The 25,792-nt window shown below is 34.0% G+C and overlaps 1 protein-coding gene across 2 annotated transcripts in view; it reads right to left on the reverse strand.

The window, feature by feature from the left end:
* The window catches only part of LOC110383445 (RNA-binding protein fusilli), a 90,089-nt gene that overhangs the window by 56,772 nt on the left and 7,525 nt on the right, over window positions 1–25,792 (reverse strand). The gene's annotated exons all lie outside the window — the stretch shown is intronic.

Here is a 25,792-nt window from a genome sequence, read left to right on the forward strand (position 1 = left end):
GGAAACTTTTGGTTTCAATGGAATCTTTAAGTGGTTAAAAATAACATTTTAGGTAGAGGAAAATATACTTGTTCAAGAATTTGAAAATATAGGCTGACAAGCAGCACTTTTCTAACGCCATATTACATGAAATAATCTCCAAAAATATGATATTTATAAGATTTTTCTCCAGTCATTTCGGATTGCCATCCCATCGGGCTATGTGAGTGAGGGAATAGGGAGTGCACCTGTGTCGGCGCAAATGTTTGTGCACTTAAGGTACTATGTCCTGCGCAGCTGGCTGATCTCCTATATACCTACCTAAGAACAGCCGCTGTGGCCGGCCTTGGACGCCATTATGTTATAAGATGAATAAAATCACACTTTCAATCATAGGTAATTATAAAATCCCAGATTTTCCTTAGCCTACTTGTCAAATGTGATCCGCCATTTTTTCCTCTAGCAATCAAAATCACATGCAAATCACACATTCATTTGGCAACTAAGTAAATGTTGCACCTGTAAAAAATGACCCGATTGTCTTTCAAGATTTTCGTGAATAAATTAGTGTTCGTTCGTAAGAATAGTTTGGTAACGATAATTAATTCTAATTTATGTATTTAGGCAAACCTATTTATCTAGTTCAGTTCAACCCAGTGGGTAGTGTCTTTTTGGAATTATCTCATGGACCACTTTTTTACAGAAGTTTGAGATTGCCAAAGATGATATTTTTTATTGTACTACGATAGAATTCGATAGAAGAGCTTGAAGCTACGTCAAAGATGGTCAAAGCCGCATGGATTGATTATAAGGTTGAGCTACGGTCGGTCAGTGTCATAGGTGTTTCAGAAGGCACGATAAGAATAAGAAAATCGCTGTGGATTCCAATAACTTATCTTTTTGTTGTTGCATGCTGGATATAGGACTTTGAAACAACTTGTACTGGGCTAATTTGAAAATCCTATCTCTAGTAAAAAAAGTCAACAGATATATGTATAAGTGGAAATCTGATTCAATAAAAATCTTTTTTGGCTATTTCTTATTATTAAAAACCGCAGTAGGTAAATAAACAAGAAAAAACAAATCCTAAGCTACACTTACTAGGACAGCATAGAACACTAGAATTAGATTGTTGCGTTTCTCTATCATTACCTGCGGAGTGTCAAGGCTTGCACCCGTCCTCTGCTCGTGTCATGCCGCCCTGGTACTTGTAATTATACGGCATTAGTACTAAGTGACGCGGATTACAATAAACTAGCTTTGTCCGTGACTTTACTGCACTTCTGGTTATTACAAAAGTGTTATTAAGACGTGAATGAAGATTTTTCATCACTGAAAAAAAAATCTTTTGACTCAATAATTATTTTGTCAGTTCGATTCAACATCAATAAATTAAAAATCATTTTTTATCTTTAATCATTAATCTCGTCAAAAAAAATATTTTAGTCAAACTGAACGTAAACAAAATTTTGTTAAACCTACTTTTCGAAATAAATATAACCAGTAACAAAATTGGGTAAAAACTTTCATACCGCTTTTCAAAGTCGTCCTTTAACGTCACTATCAAGCAATCAATAAAGACGTGTTACTCGACAGAAGGAAAAGAGGGTTCCGTACCAGCGAATAATAAATAAGTACAAAAGAGCTGGTCTCCAACCTTATGAGACTGACTAAAAAGATTTATTTACCTAAACATCGGGGCAACAGTCGGCCGACAGTTTAGTCCAGTGTGTGTATACCGAGTTCAAAAAAGGGAGGTTCTAAGTATCTCTTTCGAGCAACGGCAGAACTTAAAATGTTTTGCTGCTATTGAACCCTAAAAGCGTAACTGATTTAAGAAGCAGATTTAATTGCATCATACCATCATAAATACGAGTAAATATCCATATCTAGATGACTTGTCAAGTAGGTATAATATGCCCAAAAGCATTCGACTAAGTACTTAGTAACAAAATTCTAGTAGCAATTAACATGTAATTTTAATCGGTTGTTTAGATAGTTTTCGAGGTTGATCGGCATCGATTGATATCTAATAAATCACACATAATTTTAGTATAATTTACATCATACTTTTTAAGCCTTCGGCGAAATTTACCACCTGATTAGTCAGTTACCTATGTAGGTAACACATATTTCGTTATGCATAAAAAAATGCAAGTAATCCTGACGTTTATTTTTAGTGATTAAATCGATTAATGGTTTATTTATTTGTTATTTATAAAGAGTTTAGACTTTAATGGCTTAATTAATAAATATCTACTAACTAATAAATATACTCCAAGTTACAATTCTAATGATAACTTAATCGGAATTGTCATGAATTTAAATAAGCAAATAGGTACATAAGAGGTTCAGTTTCGAAACTCTATTTTAAGACAACTCAGATTTAACATTGTATATTATACACCTGCGTATAATTTAAATGCTACTTGCATAATTACACTTTTGTATCTACAGCTCCTTATTTCTATTCCCATCCGTCACTAGAATAAGAATAAAAAAAAAAACATTAAAAACCACAAAAAAATGGTATCATTTAGAAATCAAAAATAAACTGTTAATTAATGAAATCTTTTCCCTTACACTAAAATAAACGTTTTTTAAATAAGTGCTTAATCAAACTTTTTGCTCACCTATTAATATAATCTTTTTAAAATTAGATAATTAATACTAGACTAGTGCTTCCGGCACGATTAGTTTTATTTTGATTTTATTTTGCAGATTGCATTAATGATATGACCCAGTTACCTGTTACTTATATAAGATTGCATAGCGAAGCTTTAAAAATATCTAAGTATTTATAAACTACCTAATTGATTTTATTGAAACTTTGCAGTATAGTGAAGAAACTATAGTAATCTGTGGTATAGTAAATTTTGTAAACTGCGTGCTTTTATGTACATAGGTATGTAGGTATATTTTATAATTTTAGGACGCAATTCAATATGACAGATTAAAATAATATTTATAAAAGTAAACCTAGTGCTTTTTCAGTGGGAAGTGCAGTCACAGAAAAAGTATATAAAATTTTATTGTTTTTATTAATGTTTTTATTTGAAAAATTGATCTTAATCTTAAAAAAACACGGTCAACAGAGCAAAACCACAAAAAAACAGCAAGTCATTTTAAACCTACCAATTCACCATTCACGATGAAAAAAGAAAATATAGCGGTCAAGTAAAGATGTCAATTTTGGTCAGCTTGACTTTACTTTCTCAAAACGAGTGATCCGCCTTGATATCCCGCGCCTGATATTATTATTAACGAAGTCACTACGGCCTTGTACAAACAGGTTGTAACTTTATTATGGACTTCCCTTGGCTATGGTTAAAAGGGCTTCACGAAAATACGAGAATATAATAAAAAGATCGTCACATCCTTTTACAGTGGTTGGGGATTTTGATCGAATTCCGATCCTATGCTTGGATTCAACAGGATTTTGCACTAAAACCAAATATAAATAAATTCTTTACTTGACTTCTCAAATTTTCAAGATCTATCAAAGTTCATCAATCTCAAAGGCATTAAATATAGTAGTAATATCCACATTTATATGTGTAAAACGGTTTAACGTATTTGAAAACTTGAACAGGACAGCTAGGCAATAGTCGCATCAGGCGACGTTCAAAAACTAACTTCTAAGTGACCTTTACCATATAAGGATAAAGTACCAAAAACAAACATCAACAATACCAGATTAGCATATTATCACTATCCATAAATATTTTAGAACTCACAAAAGTGATAATTTACGACAAATATACTCACTCTTCATTCACAAGCTAAAGTTAATCAAACTTAATGTTAAATGACGTGTTTTACAGCGAATTATGTAAAAATAAGATAAATAAACGTATGTATGTCGTAATACGAAGATAGATGACTTAATGTTTACTTTGATAACTTGAAAACAGTTGTAAAAAACCTACTCGAGGACAAAATAAATAAGTACGTAACTCCCAGCGCGTCTGCTTTCGTACCAGGTATGTAGATTGAAGGCTATAAAAGTTGATTTGCTTCTGGGTGCTTAAAGTAGTACTTCTAAACAGTGCATTAAAATTTGATAATGTGTCAAATAAACGCGTTTCTTGCAGTTAAATTATGGTTCGCTTAACCATTTCACAAGAAAAAAACAATCTTTAAAAATATTTCAAAGAAAATATCAAAGAAGGTTTCATTGCAGGAACATCACAGCAATACAGGCAGTTTTACATCGAAGTGAACGAGGTAAGCCATTAAAACTTGAAAAATAAATAAAAGGAAAAAAATCTAATGGCATCTGTCAGAGGTTTTGAACGGCACCGGCCAGCAATCTACACGGCTACACTACAAACCTTCATACTAGAAGTATACTGTATTCTGAATTCTTTGACAGAGTTACCTCGGCCCTCGAACATAGTGGGCTGCAGAAGGAACATGGGTGGGTTTTAGTTACTCAGTAAGAAGTAAACAGTCTATTCTGCTGCACCCACAGCGGATGGGCCCATCAACCAAAAGAATTCTCACCAAAACACAGGGATGGATGCCTATAGTTTGGGCCATTTGTTAACCTTCTTGTTAAATTGAAATTATCTCTGCCCTTCAGTAGACGGATGTATGACTTAGAATCTCACTCGTAGATGTACATCGAAGGTTTTATTTGGATACTTGTTAAGAAGTTTAAAACAAACTTAGAATTTGCATGTAGTGTATTGATCTTCCATCATCTCTGTAACCACTTGGAGTAAGGGAGCCGAGTATTTGTTAAATACGAAGTCCGTATTGACGTTAAATGTCACGTCATCATTGTCTATGTCTATTTATTGTTTTAGATTTGTTTATTGGTACCTATTTTACTTACGTAAATTATTTTTAGTAGGCAAGTTGAGAAGGAAAATTGACAAAAAAAAACATTAAATGCACTATACTTGTCGTATTGAGAACGTGCAGATGAAGAAGGGATTAGGTAAAACTATGTTTACTTATTTAATTTATCACCCATACTAATTTTGTGAAAAAAGTTTTAGGATTGAAAATATTTAATATTTTTCTGAGGCTTCAGAAGCTAAAATGAAAGAAAAGAACTTGGATAGAATGTAATTTATAACAAAGAAGTCCTGCATTTTATTTCCTATTTGAATTTGATCTCTAAGCTTTGGCCTGTAACCTGCAATAGAAGATAACCTATGCTTTTTATAGCATCTAATAAAAAGTAACAAAATATCAACAATGTTTTTAATTTTATATTAATATTTTTAATATAGCGTTAAAAATAGAATGAATAAAAATAATTCCTTAAAATGAAAACAATTTCAGCGTGTTTAATCAATCAGCAATCTCATTTTTTTTTTGGTGTTGTGTGAAATCATGCTGACTAAAACCCATCATGTTCCTTCAAGCTCTTTAAGAAACAGAGCCGCGGTGAGTATCATATTAAAAAGAACAGTAAATATAAGTGCACCTGTGTCTGCGCAAATGCTTGTGCACTATAATATGTCCTGCGCAGTTGGCTGATCTCCTCACATGAGAACAGCAGGCGTAGCCGATAATTGGCTAGGAGGACATTTTATTTTTACGAAAAAAAAAACATCGTGTTATATGACGTCAACATTATTAAATAATAAATACCTACTTACTGGCAGCTTTTAAACCAGTTACTTACAGATAAACAAAATACGGCGCGTTCATTTTTTCAAGTTAAAATGTCAAGTGCTTATATTATAGAACTATAGGGTTAATTCGCAATTGTTTTATTTTACACAAAATACTGGTTATTTTGGACGGTTAAATAAAACGTATTGTTCCAGTTAAAATGAAAAACCTGACAAGATTAATAAGATTATGACGTCCGAAACTAAGTACCTACCTACTTCCTAAAGATTTTTGTTCCATTTACGTCAAAAGGAAATGCACTCTGCCTGTTGCAAAAATATATTACAAATAATAAAATAAGTTAAAAGATATTTTTTTCGTGCAGCTAGATAAACTGCAAAATAATACCAGCAAATTATTATTAATGTCTTTCAGTAGAACTGTCCATAACATATTGGTAATATAAAAATGATCAAATATTTTACTTAATATTTTAGAGTCATCTCAACATCGCAATTAAGTATATTGGAAACAGTTCACAGACGTAATATTTATATAATTATCTAAGAATATTTCATATTCACTTGGCTTCCTTTTATGCAACTTAATAAGAAATCCTAAAACGTAATTAAAACGAATATTAAGAGCCACTTATTACATACAATCCTATTTAGTAATAGGCTAAATTTTATCCCTCTACGGGCATTACAGACGAAATTATAAAGGTCGCCGGAAGACGCTGGATGCAGGTCGCCTCCAACAGGTATCTGTGGAGATCTAAGAGGAGGCCTATGTTCAGCAGTGGACGTTTTATGGCTGAGATGATGATGATGATGACGGGCATTAGCTGGATGATGCTGAGAACCAAACATTTTATTGCACAGTTGCGCAGACACAGGTGCACTCACATTTGACACTTAGTATCCCTTCACTCTCTGCGCCCGATGGGACGGCAACCCGACACGCCCGGAGAGAGATCAGGCGCAGGACCGACATTAACGTGCTCTCCGATGCACGGGAAATAAACTATGCAAGGATATAGCCAAATAGAAGTTTTCCATTACAAATAGAAACTCAGTATACATTACAATTTACACAACTTCATCTCCATAAGATGTTATTTTCCTCAATATTGTTTGACACACTCGGTCACTTGTCAGTTGTCACATAATAAATTGACACTCATTATGTAGTTGATTTTATGTCTTTATTTAGTTTAAATGATTTGTATATTTGTTTAAGGTACTGCAAGATTTAAAATCAATAGATCAGTGCATTATTGTGAAACAAAGTCCTTGTTGCGTCTGTCTGTTTGGTAGAAACTCAAAAACAAATGAATACTTACATGTTCGTAAGTTTTTCATCACATCTTATATTGAGATATTTTTTTTAGTATATAAACCTCACTTATACATTAAAGCTAAAGTAGCTCTGCCTATCTACTATCAACGTACTTTAGTGCCAAAACTACTGTCCTGGCGTAAGTGACAGATATAGATATAATAGTCTACTATAGTTAGCATAATGTTGACAAAGACTTGTGTTGCTTTTTATTCGGAAGAAGGAAGAGAAGTTAGCTCAATATACGGGTAGAACCGCGAAGAAACGGTAGTAAGTGCAGAATCAACGAATCTAGGGTTTACTAATATTTATGTAGTTTACATTGACCGACGAATCTACGACAGAGGGTTACCGGGATTGTTCGAAAGAGTTACCGCGGCCCTGGTACTTAAAAGGCCTACGATGGAACATGATGGATTTATAGTCAGTAAAAGTCTGACACTCCCTCACCGCTGCTAACCCACAGCGGGAGGGGTCATTGATGATTTTTGCCATCGTTAAAAAAAGGGTTACCGCGTTACCTAAAGAAAAACACTTAAAAATTGACACTCATTGTGTTCCTACATGCAAAGTACGGCGTCTAAGCTTAGCCTAATGATTGTCAGTAATTACAACGTAAAGCCGGGTTAAAGCAATCAGCCGGCATTACGTACAAACAATAAATTATAATGATCCTGATCTCTAGCCCCTTGCATGGCGCTACGTTGATTTCATTTGTCTATACTTAATAATATGATAAAGAGGAAACATTTTTTTCTGTTAGTTTGTTTTACCTTAAATGCTCCGAAAGTATGAAACCGATTTGAAAAATTCTTTCGCTGTTACAAAGCTACACCATCCCCGAGTAACATAGGCTATATTTTATTTCGGTACGGGCTATACTTACACCAGGACGCAGGAAAAATCGCGGTAAAACTGCTAGTACATAGTAGATACGGATCAATTGCGCACGTAAGTACTTAAATGTCATTTTTCTAAGAAACTAGACATGACAATTGATGGCTGTCGAGGTAATTGGTCATCTCATTTATTCTATAGGTACTTCTACGCTAGGCTTTTAAAATTCCGTAATATCCGGAGTAAACAATACTTTAGGAGCTAATGATAGGTTGTATTTTCAGGAGTTCTATTTCATCATCCTCCAAGCTTTCTTCCCGACTATGTTGGGGTCGGCTTCCAGTCTAACCTGATGTACCTGAGTACCAGTGCTTTTCTGACTACCCATAACGACTGCCAAGGATGTTCGGTGACAGCCGGGACCTACAGTTTAACGTGCCATCCGAAACACGTTGTTGTCTACGATATACTTAGAAAGTACATATAATTCAGGAGTTCTATTTATTTAAAAAAAAATCCTCATTGCATATAGGCATTTAAAGGCTCTTACGAAACGTTAACAACTGTAACAAAGAGGTTACCTACTGTAGAGTTTTTTTTAATGACTGTTACCGGTATTTTGTAAGTATATCTATCTAACAAATACATACTACGATTAACTTACTTTTACGATTATGTAAAGTAGGAAGTAGGATATATCATACATACTGCTATGAGATGTAAATAACACTTAACAGTGTCAACTTTAGCTTAATCATTAAATAATCATTTAAGTGTGTACCTTCCTTAAACCGAAAGTGATTCCCCTACATAATATGTTTGACTATTTTACTTCGAAAAAAACTTTGGCGTACTTAAAAATACTGAATAATTACACTAAGTATGCAAAGTATACAAAATCACGCAACTGTGACATGTTACTAAGTGTCAAATGTCAACCATTTTGAATATGAACTGTCAAACAGATATAAATAAATTAAATACAATAATTTTTCTACTGAAATATGTAACAGTCTTTCATAGAAATAAGTGTCTATTGAGATTTAAATGTTAAGTGCACAGTAGACAAAAATGCAATGACATGTATATTGTTATTGTCAATATTCTGATGCACCATATCGAAATGGAGTTTGAACACTTTTAGGTGCCTATAGATAGTATCACATGACAGTTTTCTGTGCCATAAAAATATATACAGCTCTTTCACACCAGCATACAGAGCGGAAACTTAGCTAGTCTGAAAACGTATTATCGAAGCAAAAGCTCCTAAAATGAGCCGTGAAAATCGATATTTGCATTGAATCAAATAGCATCTCAAGCGATTTTCATTGTGATCTAAGTGTGCCAATGCCTTTTGTTAAAAAAGAGCGTTTGACTAGAGATAGGACAGTATTATATAAAGGCTGATATTACACAATATTAGTACTTTTTCAGCATAACATAATGATAAGTAATCAATACCACATCAGATACAATTTACACCCGGATCTTACGATCCATTCTTGACGGAAAAACATTGCGATTCCGTATTTTTTTACCATCTTACCTAACAATTGTATCATAAAAATTAATATCCTAGGTATAAAGTATTATAAAGTTTCGTAACAATTATAATCGTTTAGTAAATTACCCCATTAAAATTAATGGAAATAGTAAAACCTGGTCATTGTTTGATGCATGGCGTTTTCTCAATTAAGCTTGGAAAAACATTTATGGCTAATTGACACTTTAACAATCAATAAATATTTTACTAGCTCCGCAGTTTCACAATCTATTTTTAAGTCAAAAGTAAAAAATAAACCAAAAAATCAAGATCAACTGTATGTATTTAAAACTACGCAACCAAATCCAACACTGACAGTGTTGCCATGTTGCCAGTATAAAATTACTGCGCTTGTAAAACAGGGCAATATTTTTAAGGCAGCCATTATCCGTAGTTATGAACGGCAGCGGTTCAGTAATTAGAGATCATTTGTAACTATAATCATGTTGTGTTATGAAATTGTAATGCCATGCCCAACAAGTGTGACGGTTGCTTAGATCAAAACCCTTTTTCTAAGGTTTATAGGTGTGTAAACTCTGTAGTCATAGCTATAAGAAACTTTTTTATATTACCAAGCTTCAACCGGAGGTTACACGTGCGTCAAATAGAAACTACGTCGCGCTTCCGGATAAAATTTTGCTTATGAAGCCTTCTTAAATAAATGGGCTATCTATCACTAATAGAATTTTCCATTTCGGTCCAGTAGTGACTGAGATGATCGTGTTCAAATAAACACAAACTCTTCAGCTCTATATTGTTGGTCATATTATTGGTTTTCAAGTCAGTCTACTTACTATTTAATCTTAAAACACCTTTTGTATTCTTGATTGTCCAGAGAAGCGGATAATGTTGTATGAAGTTATAAGTTACCTGAAACAAGAAAAAAAAAAACATGTAATTATGACTATTGATCGATTAAATTAATATCACAACATTGTATTTTCCAACTGTCTCTTTAAATTCATAGCCACAGGATAACAATAAATTGCCAGCGCAAAAAAGTGGACATCATAAACTATCTCAGTGTTGTTGTAATAAGTAATTTATGGCATCACTATCACTATTGTTTCTTTTACTTATTATGAAGACTAGCTGTTTTCCGCGGTTTCACCCGTGTCCTATTTAATCTACACCCCGGACCTGGATAAAATATAGCCTAAGTCACCCGGGAATAGGGTAGCTTTTCAACAGTGAAATAATTTTTCAAATTCGCTCAGTAGTTCAACATTTCCCTTTTAAAATATAACTGTTTGTTTCTCGCGAATTCTCTGTCCCGTGGAAGCTACATCCCGTACCTACCAAGATAAAATGTAGCCCATATCATCCTGGGAAAGTGAAGCTCCAACAGTGAAATAATTTTTCAAACATTTGAGTGGTGTCTAAGCGTTTAAGACACAAACAAACAAAATCATTTTTCCTTTTATAATATTAGTAAGTATAGATTATCTAGAATACCTAGATGATGAAAATATTCTGTCGACAGATAGGAAGAGGATGTTACAATAGTTGACGGACATGATTAAGTCATCAGTCCGCCGCCATATTGTTACATATTATTCCACGATCTTTACGTACTTTGAAGGAAATTATTGATGTTGATGTGTTAGTTACGTACTTATTATGTCATGCTAGTAGCTGTAGGAAGAAAAGGTTATTTTTATTCAGAAAGCATCAAAGAGCTTTTTTTAGTGTAATTTTCGAAAATGACCCTCCCACTGTGATTTCAGCGTGAGGGAGTGTCAGACTTACTGACTGAAAACCCCGTTGGACTAAAGACCAGCTTGGTATTGCTTTGATTACTTTCAAAATTTGTTTTCTAAAGCCGAAAGTTCACCGACAACTTATTCATCTGTTTTTTTGAAAACAACTGTTTACTCTAAAATTGAACGTGGAAATTCGTAATAAATAGTTTTTTATCGAAAACTTGAGCCTAAATATGAAGGATAATCTAGACCTTACTTATTTAAGTACTTACCTCCCCACTCAGAGACATTTAATGGTTACTTAAGCCATTCCTTAGTGAAGGATTTGTATGACATTCCGTCACTAAAGAGTGACTTAAGTAGGTAATCATTAAATAATATGTCTCTGAGTGGGGAGGTTAGTAACAACAGTTATATAATGCTTTGGCGCCCTTTGAAGAGGCCACACTCATCTTCACACGAGATCTACTAAACAATTAAATAGTAAACTCATTAACTGATTGTGGGCAAAGATCAGGATGCAATGGTCACTATAAACGTGCTGAAGTGCCTTATAAACTGAGGAATAATTGCCTAGATACTGGCTATTATGTATGAGGTTAAACAAGGTATAGTTTTCGAAAAACTAATTGGCGTTCCGCAGCTAAATTCCGAGGACAAGTGTGCATATTCAAATCTTCGTCTTCAAAGACGATGTAAATGATGTAAATACCTGAAAATAGCTATTATTTGAACTGTTTACCTAATACTTCTGGTAAAGCTGTTTATATTGATGACTTTGCAACCCGAATCGGCCATAACCAAGCGCTCCTGAGCTTACCCATACAAAATAAAGAATTTCCTTCTTTTTGGGAATTTGCATACCTACGTACATTTACAAGCACAAGTGTGACTTACCGATACCATTATTTGTGAAATAAAACATCTATAATTGCTAAAATAAGTGACTTGTATCAAGACAAGTTTCAACTGCCAAAACGTATTTACTTATGTATATTTCCATCGCGGTAACAGTAAGTACAATTCGTTTCGGTATGCTGCTAGAAGCATCTGTTTTTATCAATAGCGTGCTACATGCCACTTCCTTCAATTATAAGTAAAAAACGCATCTCGCAAAGGCCTGCAATATAATCCATGACTCAAATAGCTAATCACTCGATCGCGTGGACAAATCGCCGAACAATTAACATATAAATCAGTGTCCGTTTGCACAAGTTTATGAATCACGCACCATAATCTTATAGAATTAAAATCAATAGTCTAATCGTTCTTAGATATTATGCGTGATGGACCGGACGTTTAGTTCGCGCAATTTAGCCTTTTGACTCAGCATTTGTTCGTACGTAGTAACTATATATGTCATTAATCTACTTATTCGATCTACTTGAGATTTTCTTGACTGAAGGTGGCTACTATTGACTTCGCACAACTTCGAATACCTACGTGTGATGTTAAATAACAAACTTCAAAAAAGATAAATGATTTGAAGTGACTAGTAAATTCAACTAAAAATGCTCCCAAGATCTTTAAAGTGCCAAATGTAATAATACAGTAAAATTATCAATATAATCTTCAAACTATCATCAAAATATCTTCATAAGAAAGGAACATCATTGCGATTATAATATATTAGATAATGTCATAATTATTTAGCAATTGCATCATATTTTAATCTCTTTTATTATCTTCGTAGATAAATCATAAAGAGGATTACATAAATGGAGATATCATGCTGTCTTCATAATTCTAGTGCCTAACAGAATAACAAATTATCGCGACAAATGAGTAAGCATTTTAGCTAGGGGGCGTTCTGGCATCCATCTTACAGAGCTGTCACTTCCTACGGCCGCCATCTTAGTACGTAACTCTGTTGTCTCTGAATATCGACGGCCAGTAATTTGTTGACGGAATCATAGACAAGTAATGTCAGTTCTGACAAGATGGCAGGTTTATCAAGTAGGTATCTTTATTGAATGATTATAAACAACTTTTAGCGATGGTTTTATGAACAATAAAATTAAGACAAAGGATGCGGCTAAAATAATTAATTTTTTTACTTACAATGTAACTGGTTTGACATGTTTTGCGTTCTTTTTGTATTAAGCTGTTAAGCTGTATTTTATGATTATAGTATAGGCTTATTAATTACTCCTGGACTTAGATTTTATGCTTAATTATACCTACAACGACAAACTGGTTGATTTAGTTTTGTAATGAAGAGGTTTACAACGCAGTGACCTGCCCGCTGACATTTTAATATTGACGCAGGAAATTGCATTGGATTGCAGTCTTTATTCGATCTAAAGTGCATAAAAAACAAGCACTACATATTCTTAAATACTTGACATGCATAAGAAGGAACAAATTTGCGCCATCAGTTTTTGTCATTCAATCCATTTATAAGAGTTTGCAGTCTACGGGGCTTTAGCTACTCCTAAGCCATAATAACCTAGGAAGAATGGCAAGAGAATTTACAAAAGTTTTATAAACAAAGTTCTTAAGTAGCAAAGTACCATTAATTAAATATTACGTACAAACTTTTATTTAATATTACATTCACGTTTTCTGCTACACGTCAACCCGTTGATTGATAGCCTGCAATATGAAGATCCTATGAATGTCTTACCTACATTGCAACTGTGCATGCATAGCTAATTACAATTCGTCATCTGCCTAGCCTTTTCCCAGCTGTGTAAGGGTCAGGCTACCAGTATTTTACATGGAGCGACTGCCTACCTATCTGACCTTCTCAACAAACCTGGGTAGCCCGATTCCCCTTGGGTTGCAAGACTCTGGCTTCTGACTGGTAATTCCGTAACGATTGCTAAAGTGGTTTAAAACTGCTGTCACGGAAGGCAGGTAAGAAACACTTGATTTTATAAGTTTAAGGAGTTCAGGTCTCATCTCTCAGTCTAGTAAGTGATCAGCTATCTGCGAAGGACATGTTGCACGAATATATTCAACATACCCACCTATTATCTCTATATCATAATCATCTTCCTCTCGCAAATAATTCGCCCGCAATTTGTTCTGTCATTACCAAAAATAAACTTGAAATTGTACAACTTCTAAACACTAAAATAGGACACGAATGGTACATAATGGTATGTCCGTGTATGTATCGCGTGCGGACCGTGGAATCCGAGCTATGTATGCACGTAGGTATTATACTTGAACTATTAAACATTGATATTGCAAACACTGCTAATAAAGGTGCAGAAGTTAAAGTCAGGAAAATCATTTGAACCTCTTTTGCAGCCGTCAGCTCTTTTGCATAAAGTCTGGCAACCAGTCCTACTAAAGTACCGCGGTTCTCGGGTAACTGGCTTGAGGAGGTTATAAGCAGTCGCTTCATATTAAACACTGGTCGTTACTTAACTGCATGCAATTCGATCTCAATATGTAGGCGAAAAGGCTGGGCAGGTGATGAAAATAAATAAAACAATGCATAAACTGATTGCAAAAATACTGTTAGACAAGAAAATTGTGACACCTTTCAGAGGCCCTCTTTCTAAAACTGTGTAATACCTATGCAGGTAGGACTGGGTTTAAAAAGTACAAGCAGTAAAAATTTATTGAACCTTTTGCTATCTCTGCACTATGGTTTGAAAAAAAAACTCTAGGAATCATAGACACGGGTGCAAGCGTAGCCAACCTGCTTTAATACAACTCCAATTGCAAACTCATTTAAAATTATGATGTTTCCTATATTGTAAGCAATACCTTCTATGTATTGTGTTTGAACTTTGTTGCCCAATCGTCATGGTTGTGCAGTAATGGGGTTAAACTGTCACTATCCTAGCAAACCTATACCTACTTCTCTGTTTAAGAGGAGGCCTGTGACAGCAGTGGGACGATAAAAAGGCTGATGGTGATGATCCTAGAAAACTGTGATCAATAAAATTTTGGTCATAAGTAACTAAAGACAAAATAAAATATTAATGCGTTATTTTGTAATTGATTATTGTCAATGTCATAAACAATTCAAATTGTTAAGTTCCATTCATCTCTAATGACCAGTTTACACAAAACGTTATAAGCAGAACTTTAAACGATTTTGCTTGAATAGCTTTTGAAACGTGTGCGGTCGTTTGAGTGAAATTAGGTTCACAATATAACGTCCCACAAGAACCTATCTTTTCCTTTCTTGAGACGAAATATTTCACCTTCTATTCAATTTAATGGGCAAAACTTTGATGTGTCAAAATATTTCGCTACCTACTCGAATCGGGCCATGCCGCAGAAAAACGATTGTTTACCAAATGTGTCAAAAACGTGGAAGTAATATTAGCGGACAAAGGCCAGAATCGAATACTAATATGAAGAACAGCTGATTACACTCCGCCATTTGCATTTTGCACACAACTGTCAAAACAAATACTTTTTGTCACATGTTTTTTGCTTAATTAGAAAGTCGTTTTAAAAAATATTCGTCATTTAATTTCTGTAATTAACACATTTTTACTTTATTTATTACTTTTTACATACTTATAATAAAGTCACTAAATAAATCTATCTAAAGCCCGCACAAAAAGGTTTCTTTCAGTAAGGTTTTTACCAACATTATAAAACCAAAGTAAAGTAAGTTTTTGTAGCCGTAGGCTAGTTATAAGTCAATTAAGTACTGGTTTGAAGCCTAGGAACCTGTCTATGTGTCGACATCAATCAGAAACTGTGAACTAGGTTTTATTCCTTTCAATTAGCTGTTTTTATATAACTTCTAGTGTATTTTAATAGTTAGGGACCTGTTAATATAGGCACTTTAAGATCGCCGTGAATTAAATGCCGTTTTTTGTGTCATCGAATTTGGCAAATCGTATATCATGTTTTATTTATGTTATGGTATTAGGTATTAATAACCCTATGTCCTAAACACAAATAATTTCCTACAATATAGTTATCGGCACGAATCTTGAGCTCTGAACTTCACCTGCGCAGAAGTAATTTATTAGGTCCCTTTAGGGTCAGTTCACACCGAGACGCGACGCGACGCGACGATACTCAAAGAGGCCAATGATTTCGCGCTGCGCCGCTGCGCCGCGCTGCGCCGCACAATGTAATGTGTATCTTTTCGTGTAGTGAATAAAGTATATTCTGAGTCGCTCTGTGAAAAATGTGCGCGCAGCGTCGCGCCGCGTCGCGTCTCGGTGTGAACTGACCCTTAGTGGTATGAAGTGAGGCGCGGGGGCGGGCTAAAGCGGTGATTGGCCCGCAGTGCATCGCGTCATAGCCGTCACTCGGGATTGGTTCTTTGCTAATAAATCACTTCGAGATCAAGATTCGTGCCGGTAACTATACAATACATAGGTGAGTTATACTTACAGTATGGATGGATTGTGTGAAGGTCGATATGACAAGGAATAATTGAAAAAAAAACATGCGCCAATTCCAAATAAAATTAGGATAAGGGCAGGAGAATGATAAGACTGCACAAGTTTGAAATGTAATAGGTACGGTAGACTGCACATCAGTGGTAACTGTCATGCACCTTAACTCAATAGTAATAGGTAAGTACGATATTCCTATAAAACTGTTACCACTGACCTGAAGTTGACTGTACATACTAAAAGTAAAGTCTTATTCCAATTAATTTGTCTTTAACTCCATATTTTAGATCAGAATCTCTTAAAGATCTGTTAAATTGTCATCATACTTTACCTATTAGGTACAACCAGGATCTATTAAACATAAGTGACATATAAATAAAGCCGTAAGTGCACACTGCACTTTGCATACAGTATTAGAATTATTGAAGTTAGCACTTGTCCTTATGTATTTAGATCCATTAACATCGTAGTAGCGATAAGTATTTCTATCGAAGATAATTCAGTTAGTGATCCAAGAATAATTTCATTTTTACTTTAGTTTTTGACAGTTATTATCATCGCAAACTTTAAGACTGAAAAAAATAAGTGTTTGTTTGGTGCTTATCTTTGGCAGAACTGATTCTGATGCGGTTCGCGGTCAAATTGAAACCTTCTTTTTAGGGTTCCGTACCCAAAGGGTAAAACGGGACCCTATTGTTTTCACTCCTCTGTCCGTCCGTCAGTCACCAGGCTGTATCTCATGAACCGTGATAGTTAGAGAGTTGACATTTTCACAGATGATGTATTTCTGTTGCCGCTATAACAAAAAATACTGAAAACTAGAATACAATTAATATTTTGGGGGCTTCCTTACAAAAAAACGTGAATTTTTTGCTCATTTAATAAATGGTACGGAACCCTTCGTGCGCGAGTCCGACTCGCACTTGGCCGGTTTTTCGGATGTCGATTACATCAATAGGTACTCTATTCACCAATGATCTCATCACAGCTGTCACTCTGATCGGGAGTGAGAGAGGAAAATTCCTTTGAAATTGCACTACTTTCTAATTACTAATAAAAGTTATTTATAAAAAACACGTCTGATTGTAAACAGGTGTCTGCTATTTTGGTAACACTATTTTTATTTACATATTATGTAAAAAATTATGAAATAATTCTAGTATTTATACAACTCTAGGTTTCATTAGTTACATTTATTTTTTAGCATCATCATAATATCAACTATTTGATATTAACTGCTAAACGTGTAGGCCTCCGGCCTCCTCCAACGAGAACTATCCCGGCCATTGGCAGCCAGGATTTAAATTGCTGTCTTGCTGCTAAGAAAGACTCATTTTAGCATGTTAATGTATAAAAGTCATAAGTAAGTAGTTAGAAGCGAGAACGGAGTGCCTAATTTAATTAAGTAAAGATTAATCTCAACCATTGATCTCAACTTGAGCTCGTGCAATAACATCAAGCAAACTATTTGCTCGTTTTTAAAAATAGAATATAAACAAACTTGCCTGGCGAAAAAAGGCAGATCCGCATAGACACAAATTGGCGCGAAATTTTTGCGAAGTTTAGATTCTTTAGAATAAGGACGATATTTTTCGTCTCCCACAAACGTTCCTCAATCCTTCAAATGTTCCTCTGTCCTTTTGTTTCCCTAAATCATAATTCTACGTCTCGAGCTTGAAATATGTGATGTCTAAATCTAAACTATAATTTTATGCGCGGAAGAAGTCATTTGCGGTTCTTCGAATGTATCGCATCATTCTCCTTTGAGGTAAAATTGTCTACGATATCATCTATACTTATATACCTACTTAGGTAAGTATCAAAACAAAATCAGCATAACACGATGACTTTTCACTAGCACAATCTTAGAGGAAAATGAATGAATAAATACTCGTAAAATTGCTTAAACTTCTAATCTGATCCTGTAATCAATACTTCCCCCGTGATTACCTACGTCTTAAATATTATCTATGACTTTGTTATTTTGTTGTCATTTTCTTCAAGAGATAGGAATTTGACCGTCCTTGTATGGGGCTAATCAAATGTCCATAGATATTCTATCTTTAGTAAGAAAATTCACTTATGGGCAGAATATAGGGAACGACCGTTAGGCGCTAAAATATGCAGACAAAGTCATAGACAACATATTTTGTAAATGAACTGACAGGTGATACGTCAAATAAACATTGATTTGACGTGGCACGTTCGTGAGATAATTAATAAGATTCATGCTCAGGCGCCGATCGTGTGCGTTGGTACACCTTGACCGAGTGGTCCGAACGCCCTCGAGGACCTAGCACCCAAAAAAGCTATAATTTTTACATAATTAAGTCTTTCTTTTATGATACATCAGCTTAAAATTGTGTTTCACACATTATTTCATCCTTAAATGTTTTTATTGTTACATATTTTATCGGGTATGTAAAGTAGGTACTACTGGAAGTTTGTTCTACAACGCTAAATGTCAAAAGCTTTCCTTGCAAGAATTTCAGAAATTGACAAGTAAGGAATTGGGATAAGGAAAGATTTTACTTATTTCTGCCTTTTCAGTTCATTAGTTGAGATAGCATATAGGTTTATTCTTATTACGTTAACGAAGTTGATTCTCAAATTATATCAATACTTAATTTTAAAAGAAAAACAAAATCTATACTTATAATAAATCTGTAGAGAGGTCAATTCTGTACATTGAATATATTTCCAAAATAACTATTAGGAGGTGATTAGTGATCGATACTGATGCCAAAAATGCAATCAGAAAAATTTTTGTCTGTCTGTCTGTCTGTCTGTCTGTCTGTCTGTCTGTCAGTCTGTATATTCGTTATGGAAACAAAAACTACTTGACGGATTTCAATGAAACTTGGTACAATGATTCTTCATACTCCTGGGCAGGTTATAGGATGCAAAGTCATCACGCTACGATTAATAGGAGCAGAGCAGTGAAGGTAAATGTTGGGAAAACGGGAGAAGTTACTCCATTTTTTAAGATTCCGTCGCGTGTGCAACCCTAATGGTTACAGCTACACAGAAACCATGTATGACGGAAATGTTCTTCATAAAATTATGTAAAAAATATCCCATGACAGTATATATCTATCTTTTATGGTTGACTCACAATAACACGTAAAACTCTCTCGGTAGCTTAGCAGTTCGGAGTTTTCTGATTATATTTGTCTACTATTACGTTTATAACACTCTCACTCACACGAATTAAAAATAGTTAATAGTATTACCTATTCATTAAAAAAAGATTCATATAAATCGGTGAAGAAACACCAAAGTTATACACGAAAAACGGATAAGCCATCGCGCGTGAATACTGAATCACGCTATAAGGATCATTTTTGTGCATCTGTCGCCGCGCTCGACGCGGCTCGCGGCGCGGTGGCTGCGCGAGTTTCATACAATATTTGGCTCTTGGTGCGATTGATGCGAATAGGCGTTCAGAGTGTTCAACCTTATTGCGTGACTTTTAGGTTTTAAATAATTTATTTTTAACTTTCTTTTGTTGTTATTTTATAAAATAGGTTGGTACAGTCAACGTCAGGTCAGTGGTAACAGTTTTATAGGAAAATCGTACTTATTACTATTGAGTTAAGGTGCATGACAGTTACCACTGATGTGCGGTCGACCGTACCTATTAGTTATTTTGGTAGTGTTTAAATATTCGTTCAAATTACAAATTATTAATAGTTTACATTTTATTTCTTAAAGTAGTATAGATTTAGATAATTGGAGGGGCTGGTGTTTATTATTTCTTTCTCTCTTTGCACGAAGTCCGACTCTAACGCGGACGAAGTCGCTGGCAGAAGCTAGTCATTAATAATAGGGCGCCCACCTCGAATGGCGCGCAATTCTGACAGCCATGTTTTTGCCACAGATAAAATAATTACGATATTCGCTGTTCACGAAACAGTAATTTTGTGATATGTAATATTCTTATACGAGATTATTGTTATGTCATGATATTACGATTATTATGTTTCGCACAAATAAATTATGCGTAAGTAGGTACAGGTATTTTATATCTACACTATATACCAAGGAGGTTTTATTTTCCTAAGAACGCACAGACCTTTTTGTACCTAGTATTGAAAATAATAGGTGTTCTGAAATTTTTATCCTGGAAGTTTTCCTTGAACATGACATTCGTACCTATTTTTTTTAATAGTTTTTTTATTTGGCATAACAATGTTTACCCTAGTCGTAATTAAAATTAGATATCTTGTACTGTACTCGTTATCGTCTTCATAATCATATAATTCACTATCAGTTCAGTTGTAAAGATAAATCGTGCCTAATCAACGCATTTTCTTCACAGATAAACTTATTAGGTTATGATATAAAATGCCGGAGATATGTTATAATGTCTTCGACCGAGAGACTGCTAGAATTTGAGTTGTTTTTATCATCTTGACAAACCATTATGGAATTACAAATATAAATAAACTCTATGATATAAATGTCAAAACAGGAGAGGACAATCTACAGCCATTTCCTTCGTTAAACTTTATTTATTACTAGCTTCTGCCAGCGGTTTCACCCGCATCCCGTGGGAACCTCTGCACGAACCCGGATAAAAAGTAGCCTATAGCCTTCCTCGATAAATGGGCTATCTAACACCGAAAGAATTGTTCAAATCGGACCAGTACTTAGTTTCTGAGATTAGCGCGTTCAAACAAAAAAACCAACAAACAAACAAACTCTTCAGCTTTATAATATTAGTATAGATATCGATGATCTCTGTTCAAAGCTATTTAGGTCACAACGTTTTCACAAAAAAAGTTACCAGAAATAAGCAGCTATTCTTGTAAAACAAAATCCCGATAAATATCACGATCGGAGTCCATCATACTACATACCTACAAGCATTTGATATAAAACATACAGAAAGATTCCACTACAATAAGAGGAATTGATGATTCAAATAAAACAATATTCAATAGGTACCTATTACATAATAATTATGTGGGTGTTATACTTTATATTATGAACCTTTGGATGTAAAAATGTGCGTGACCCATAGATTCATCAATATAAAGAAGTCTATGTGTCTATGAGTCATAGATTATAAGCGGGAACTACGTGTCAGGTGGCTTCGGTAACCGCATTTAAATCACTTGCTTAGCTTTTAACTAGTTTTTAATTGATACTTGATGCATTTTATGTATTTCTAGATGTCAGTATTACACACTGCTCAAGTTAAAAGAATTTTATAGTAGGTACTTCGGAAGAAAGAAGTTATGTCTTAAATTGGTGTCTATTTTATTACTAAATTGATTTCCAAATAAGCATTTATTATCTTTAAGGGGAAATCAGAGACAGACAGCTCAATATAAAGCTGTATTTTTTCTGAGTGCGAACTGTTTTTTATACTAACTGGACGTACACACGGGCGAAAATTAACAAAACTTCCATCAATATAAATCACGATTTCACGTCTTAATTCTGCTATTAAACCTAATTCTCCTATGAAATTAATCCTTAACTATTTAATGTTATTTACTTCTAAACTATTCCCGGATATCACCAGCATTGATATTAGGCAATTATTTTAATTTACCAAAACGCACAAATAACAAAACACGGTTATCATTATTTCGACGCGACTTCCTATAAAATTATTATATAAAAAAAAACCTTTTGAATAGTTTGGAGTTCACATCATAATAATATCATGCCTCGACGAGTGCAATCATGGAGCGAAAAGATATATATCTGATATTAAATGCACCATAATTTCCCATACTTAATTAATTGAGCATTTTGTTGAAAAAGGGGCTCAAATCACAAGATTGTTTTGAATCTATACAATGAGAGTGAATTAAAATAAAATGAATGTGTTATTTTTGTTTATAACGTTTTATAAGAACCGACCCTAGACTAGGCAGGTTTATTATCAAGACACGTACGGATGGTAGAATGGTATTTTTCTACCTACTACTGTATCTTCTTCCTCCTGCTCTGTTCCCAATTTTATTTGGGGTCGGCGCAATATGTCATCCCTTTTCCATTTTCCCCTGTTACTCGTCATACTGACACTCACTCCCTTGCTATTCATGTCATCTTTCAGGCAATCCATCCATCTTTTCTTAGGCGTAGGTACCTCTTACTACACATACTTCCCTGGAATACATTTTTCCTCCATACTGTATGTAATATGTGTAGGTAAGTACTTTGGACTAATTTAAATAATGATATTCTTATATACCTCTAAGCAAAGAATCTATAAGAATTATTCTTATCAAAAATCCTGAGATATCGCACTATAAATAAATCTGATATGTAGGTAACTTTTACCTAGTCATAGTGATTACACTGTAATCCGTAAGTATAATATGTGAAGATTGCTAATTACGATTCAGAAATAGGTACAATACTACCTATAAGTATGCAGGTGTCTAATTCAATCATCCACTCATATCTGAGGAATATAGGTAAATATAGAGGTTTATTATATATTTTCCATAGGTACAAAAGCTGTCAAAACGTCAAACAGATAAATGTCAAAATTTTGTTTAAAATTATTAAAACTAATATTGCATGTGACTCTAAGCGAGCAAGAAGATCTATTGAGAAAATATGAAAATTCGCTCAGAAAGATATACTTCCAACTTTATAATATAGCCTTCAGTAATATAGGAAGGTATTAAGAACCCGTTAAGCTTATAAATATAAAACAAACCAACTGTAAATAATGATTGATATTTAAGACAAATTATATGATAACTACACTGACCCTGCATAAATAGATACTTATAAAAATATTCGGCATGACTTAGCAAATTCTTAATAATTTAAGTGTTTGATCTTAGAAATTATTAAAATTAATATTAGAATCGTACCTTTTACAATTTAGCGAAGCCTTGACATACATAGTTAAAACAATTTATGGGCATGGGTAATTAACACAAGCTTTAAAATATTAAAATGCATGTCAATTGTCGTATCACGTTGAAATAGAGTCATTCTTATTAAAACTTTGCCTATTTCACGAAATATTAAAGAGGCTGGGCTAAAAAAGAATGTCCGTGGATCGATCAGTCAGTTTCTTACTCCGAAAATGTAAATTAAGAGTGAACGAGGGAAAGCTCACTCAAAAAAACTCCTCAAAATATTCTTCGAAACCTGCTAAAACCTGATATTTCACGAAAAAAAAAAACACCGGCTTTCGTTATCAGATTGTGCGATAACACTTATCTAGACTCACGTGTATCACAATCTACTATTTACACTAAACTTTGTGCTTTGACAATTTCATTTTGATGTAATTTCGTTTATTATGACGTGATGTGAAATAAATGCACTCGACAGGCATTGTATTAGAGACTCATTTAAATTATTGAGGGCAAACAACTAATCCTTATAAACTCGCGCCAAAATAGTTTTAGGATATGAGTATCAAGTTTTTTTTTGTCTGTGGTGTTACGCCTTTGCCTAGGAACTAGAAAGGCACGTTTAGATGGCGTTCCCAATTGTTACCCAGTAGTAGTCGTTGTTAACAGTCAAAGACCGTCAGGATTTGAGAAAACTGCGATACCTTCTGGTGATAAAACTTGCAGCCTTCAGCTAACACAATAAGAAGTATAAGCAACTATAAATCGTAAATAGGTACATATTATAAGAAGCAGTTTTTTTTATGTAAAATTTAGGTATATGTGGAAAACAGTTTACCTATCCTCTTTAATTTCCTAAAGATTAGATCTGTTTTACTCTCAAAACGTAACAAAAAATACAGTGAGGTTATTCTAAAAATCCTTAACTTTATACTCAGCGGGATACATCAGGCGTAATAAGTTTCTAAGCAAGGAGTGGTAACTTCAAACTGCTCACAAGACACGCTTTATGATTTCACAGATTACGCCGTTGGTAATTAAAATCATGTCATTAAAATTATTGTACCTCTAATTATAGATAGATGTAGTCAGCTTTATGATTTAAGTATCATTTTATTCAATTTACGACTTATATGACGTTTATTTCATTAGAATGTTGTTAAGTCCACCTTTTCAATAGAAAGACGGCTCATTCATTTTTTTTCTCTTTTGCTACACTAGGTACTAAACTAAGTATTAGAAACCAGAGTTCTTTTTCTTATCAATGCTCCAATAACACATTACTTATATAATATGGACTTCTACTTATTTAATTAGCTAATATAGAGTCCTCAATTCAGTTTGACAGTTCCGCAATTTAGACGCTAAAGACTTTCTTCAATATTTGAATGTAAAAAAAACAACATGGCGCATTCGTCACCGACCAGTGACTGGTGCGAGTAAATAAGGCGAGTGCAGTGTTTGCTTGCTACATAGTTGTGTTTAACTGTTCTGAACGCTTTGTTTATAACTACGGTCTTGCAGTGCATCATGTGTTACTTGTAACGTTTTCTTAGCAATAAAACTGCTATGTTAGTATTTACTAAAATAAATATAGGAACTCAGGGATTCTTACTCTATGTATATGTATAAAGATATCCACTTTACCGTCCTTCTTCAGTCCGTTTTATTAATCATATCTACTTATCTATCTACTTTCATGATTTTCATTGTTTAGTGATATCAAATTATGTCAATTTAATGTTTTCGTAATTTGTTTTGGTTCTGTAATACATAACTACGCATATAATAATTAAATCTTCACTGGTAAAATAGGTATTTCCTGCTTTCAATTATTCTTTTCCAAAGAATTTCTTTTTGTCAAGATAAAAAGCCATCACAATGTTGCAAAACACTCGCAACTTATTAAATAAACGAGCATACAGTCCCGGTATCCGATGGTATCTGCTACAATCGGACATTATGATCGCAACTGCAGATAGCCTGGATAAGCGGGAGAGTGCGGGACGATACTACAGTTATGATAAACTGTAAACGGGGCATGAAATAAAAAAAATGCTTATGCATTCCACTTTCAAAATTCAAAGGCGATGTTTCTCGTTATTTTATTTAAAACAAAATACCTATTCGTTGTTTTTTTTGCAAAGCATCAACAGAGCTTTGTTTAAAAATTACCTACATTATAAAATTACCAAAATTTTTATATTTTAACTAAAAATAATTATAAAAATAAATACATTCGGTAATTAATTCTCAATTTCATAATAACCAGTTTACACCGCACCATAGACAAACAGCGTAGACGATAAATTGTTCAAAAAACATTGAAAAAAAAACTATAGGTAGCAACACAAGGTATTTAAGCTTACTTATATGGCAATCGAAAATTAATACGAACCTGTGTAAAACATTATTCTATTTATGTTTGGTTAGTATTGCCATGCTAATTAGCAGTCTCTGCCATAGACAAGTGGCGGACCTTGTATCCTTATAGAAATGACGTTATTTATGTCGCATACTTCAGGAAGTATTACTGAATTAGGTATATTTTCAGTGGAAAAGCTGTAATACATTATGGTTTAGTCGCTTACTAAGTGTCGTCAAAACTGTCTATTTTATTTGCGACTAGCGGTTTTTCCATTTTCATGCCTATGT

Source organism: Helicoverpa armigera, chromosome 25 (genome assembly GCF_030705265.1).
Source record: "Helicoverpa armigera isolate CAAS_96S chromosome 25, ASM3070526v1, whole genome shotgun sequence".
In the NCBI taxonomy this organism is placed as follows: Eukaryota; Metazoa; Arthropoda; class Insecta; order Lepidoptera; family Noctuidae; genus Helicoverpa; species Helicoverpa armigera.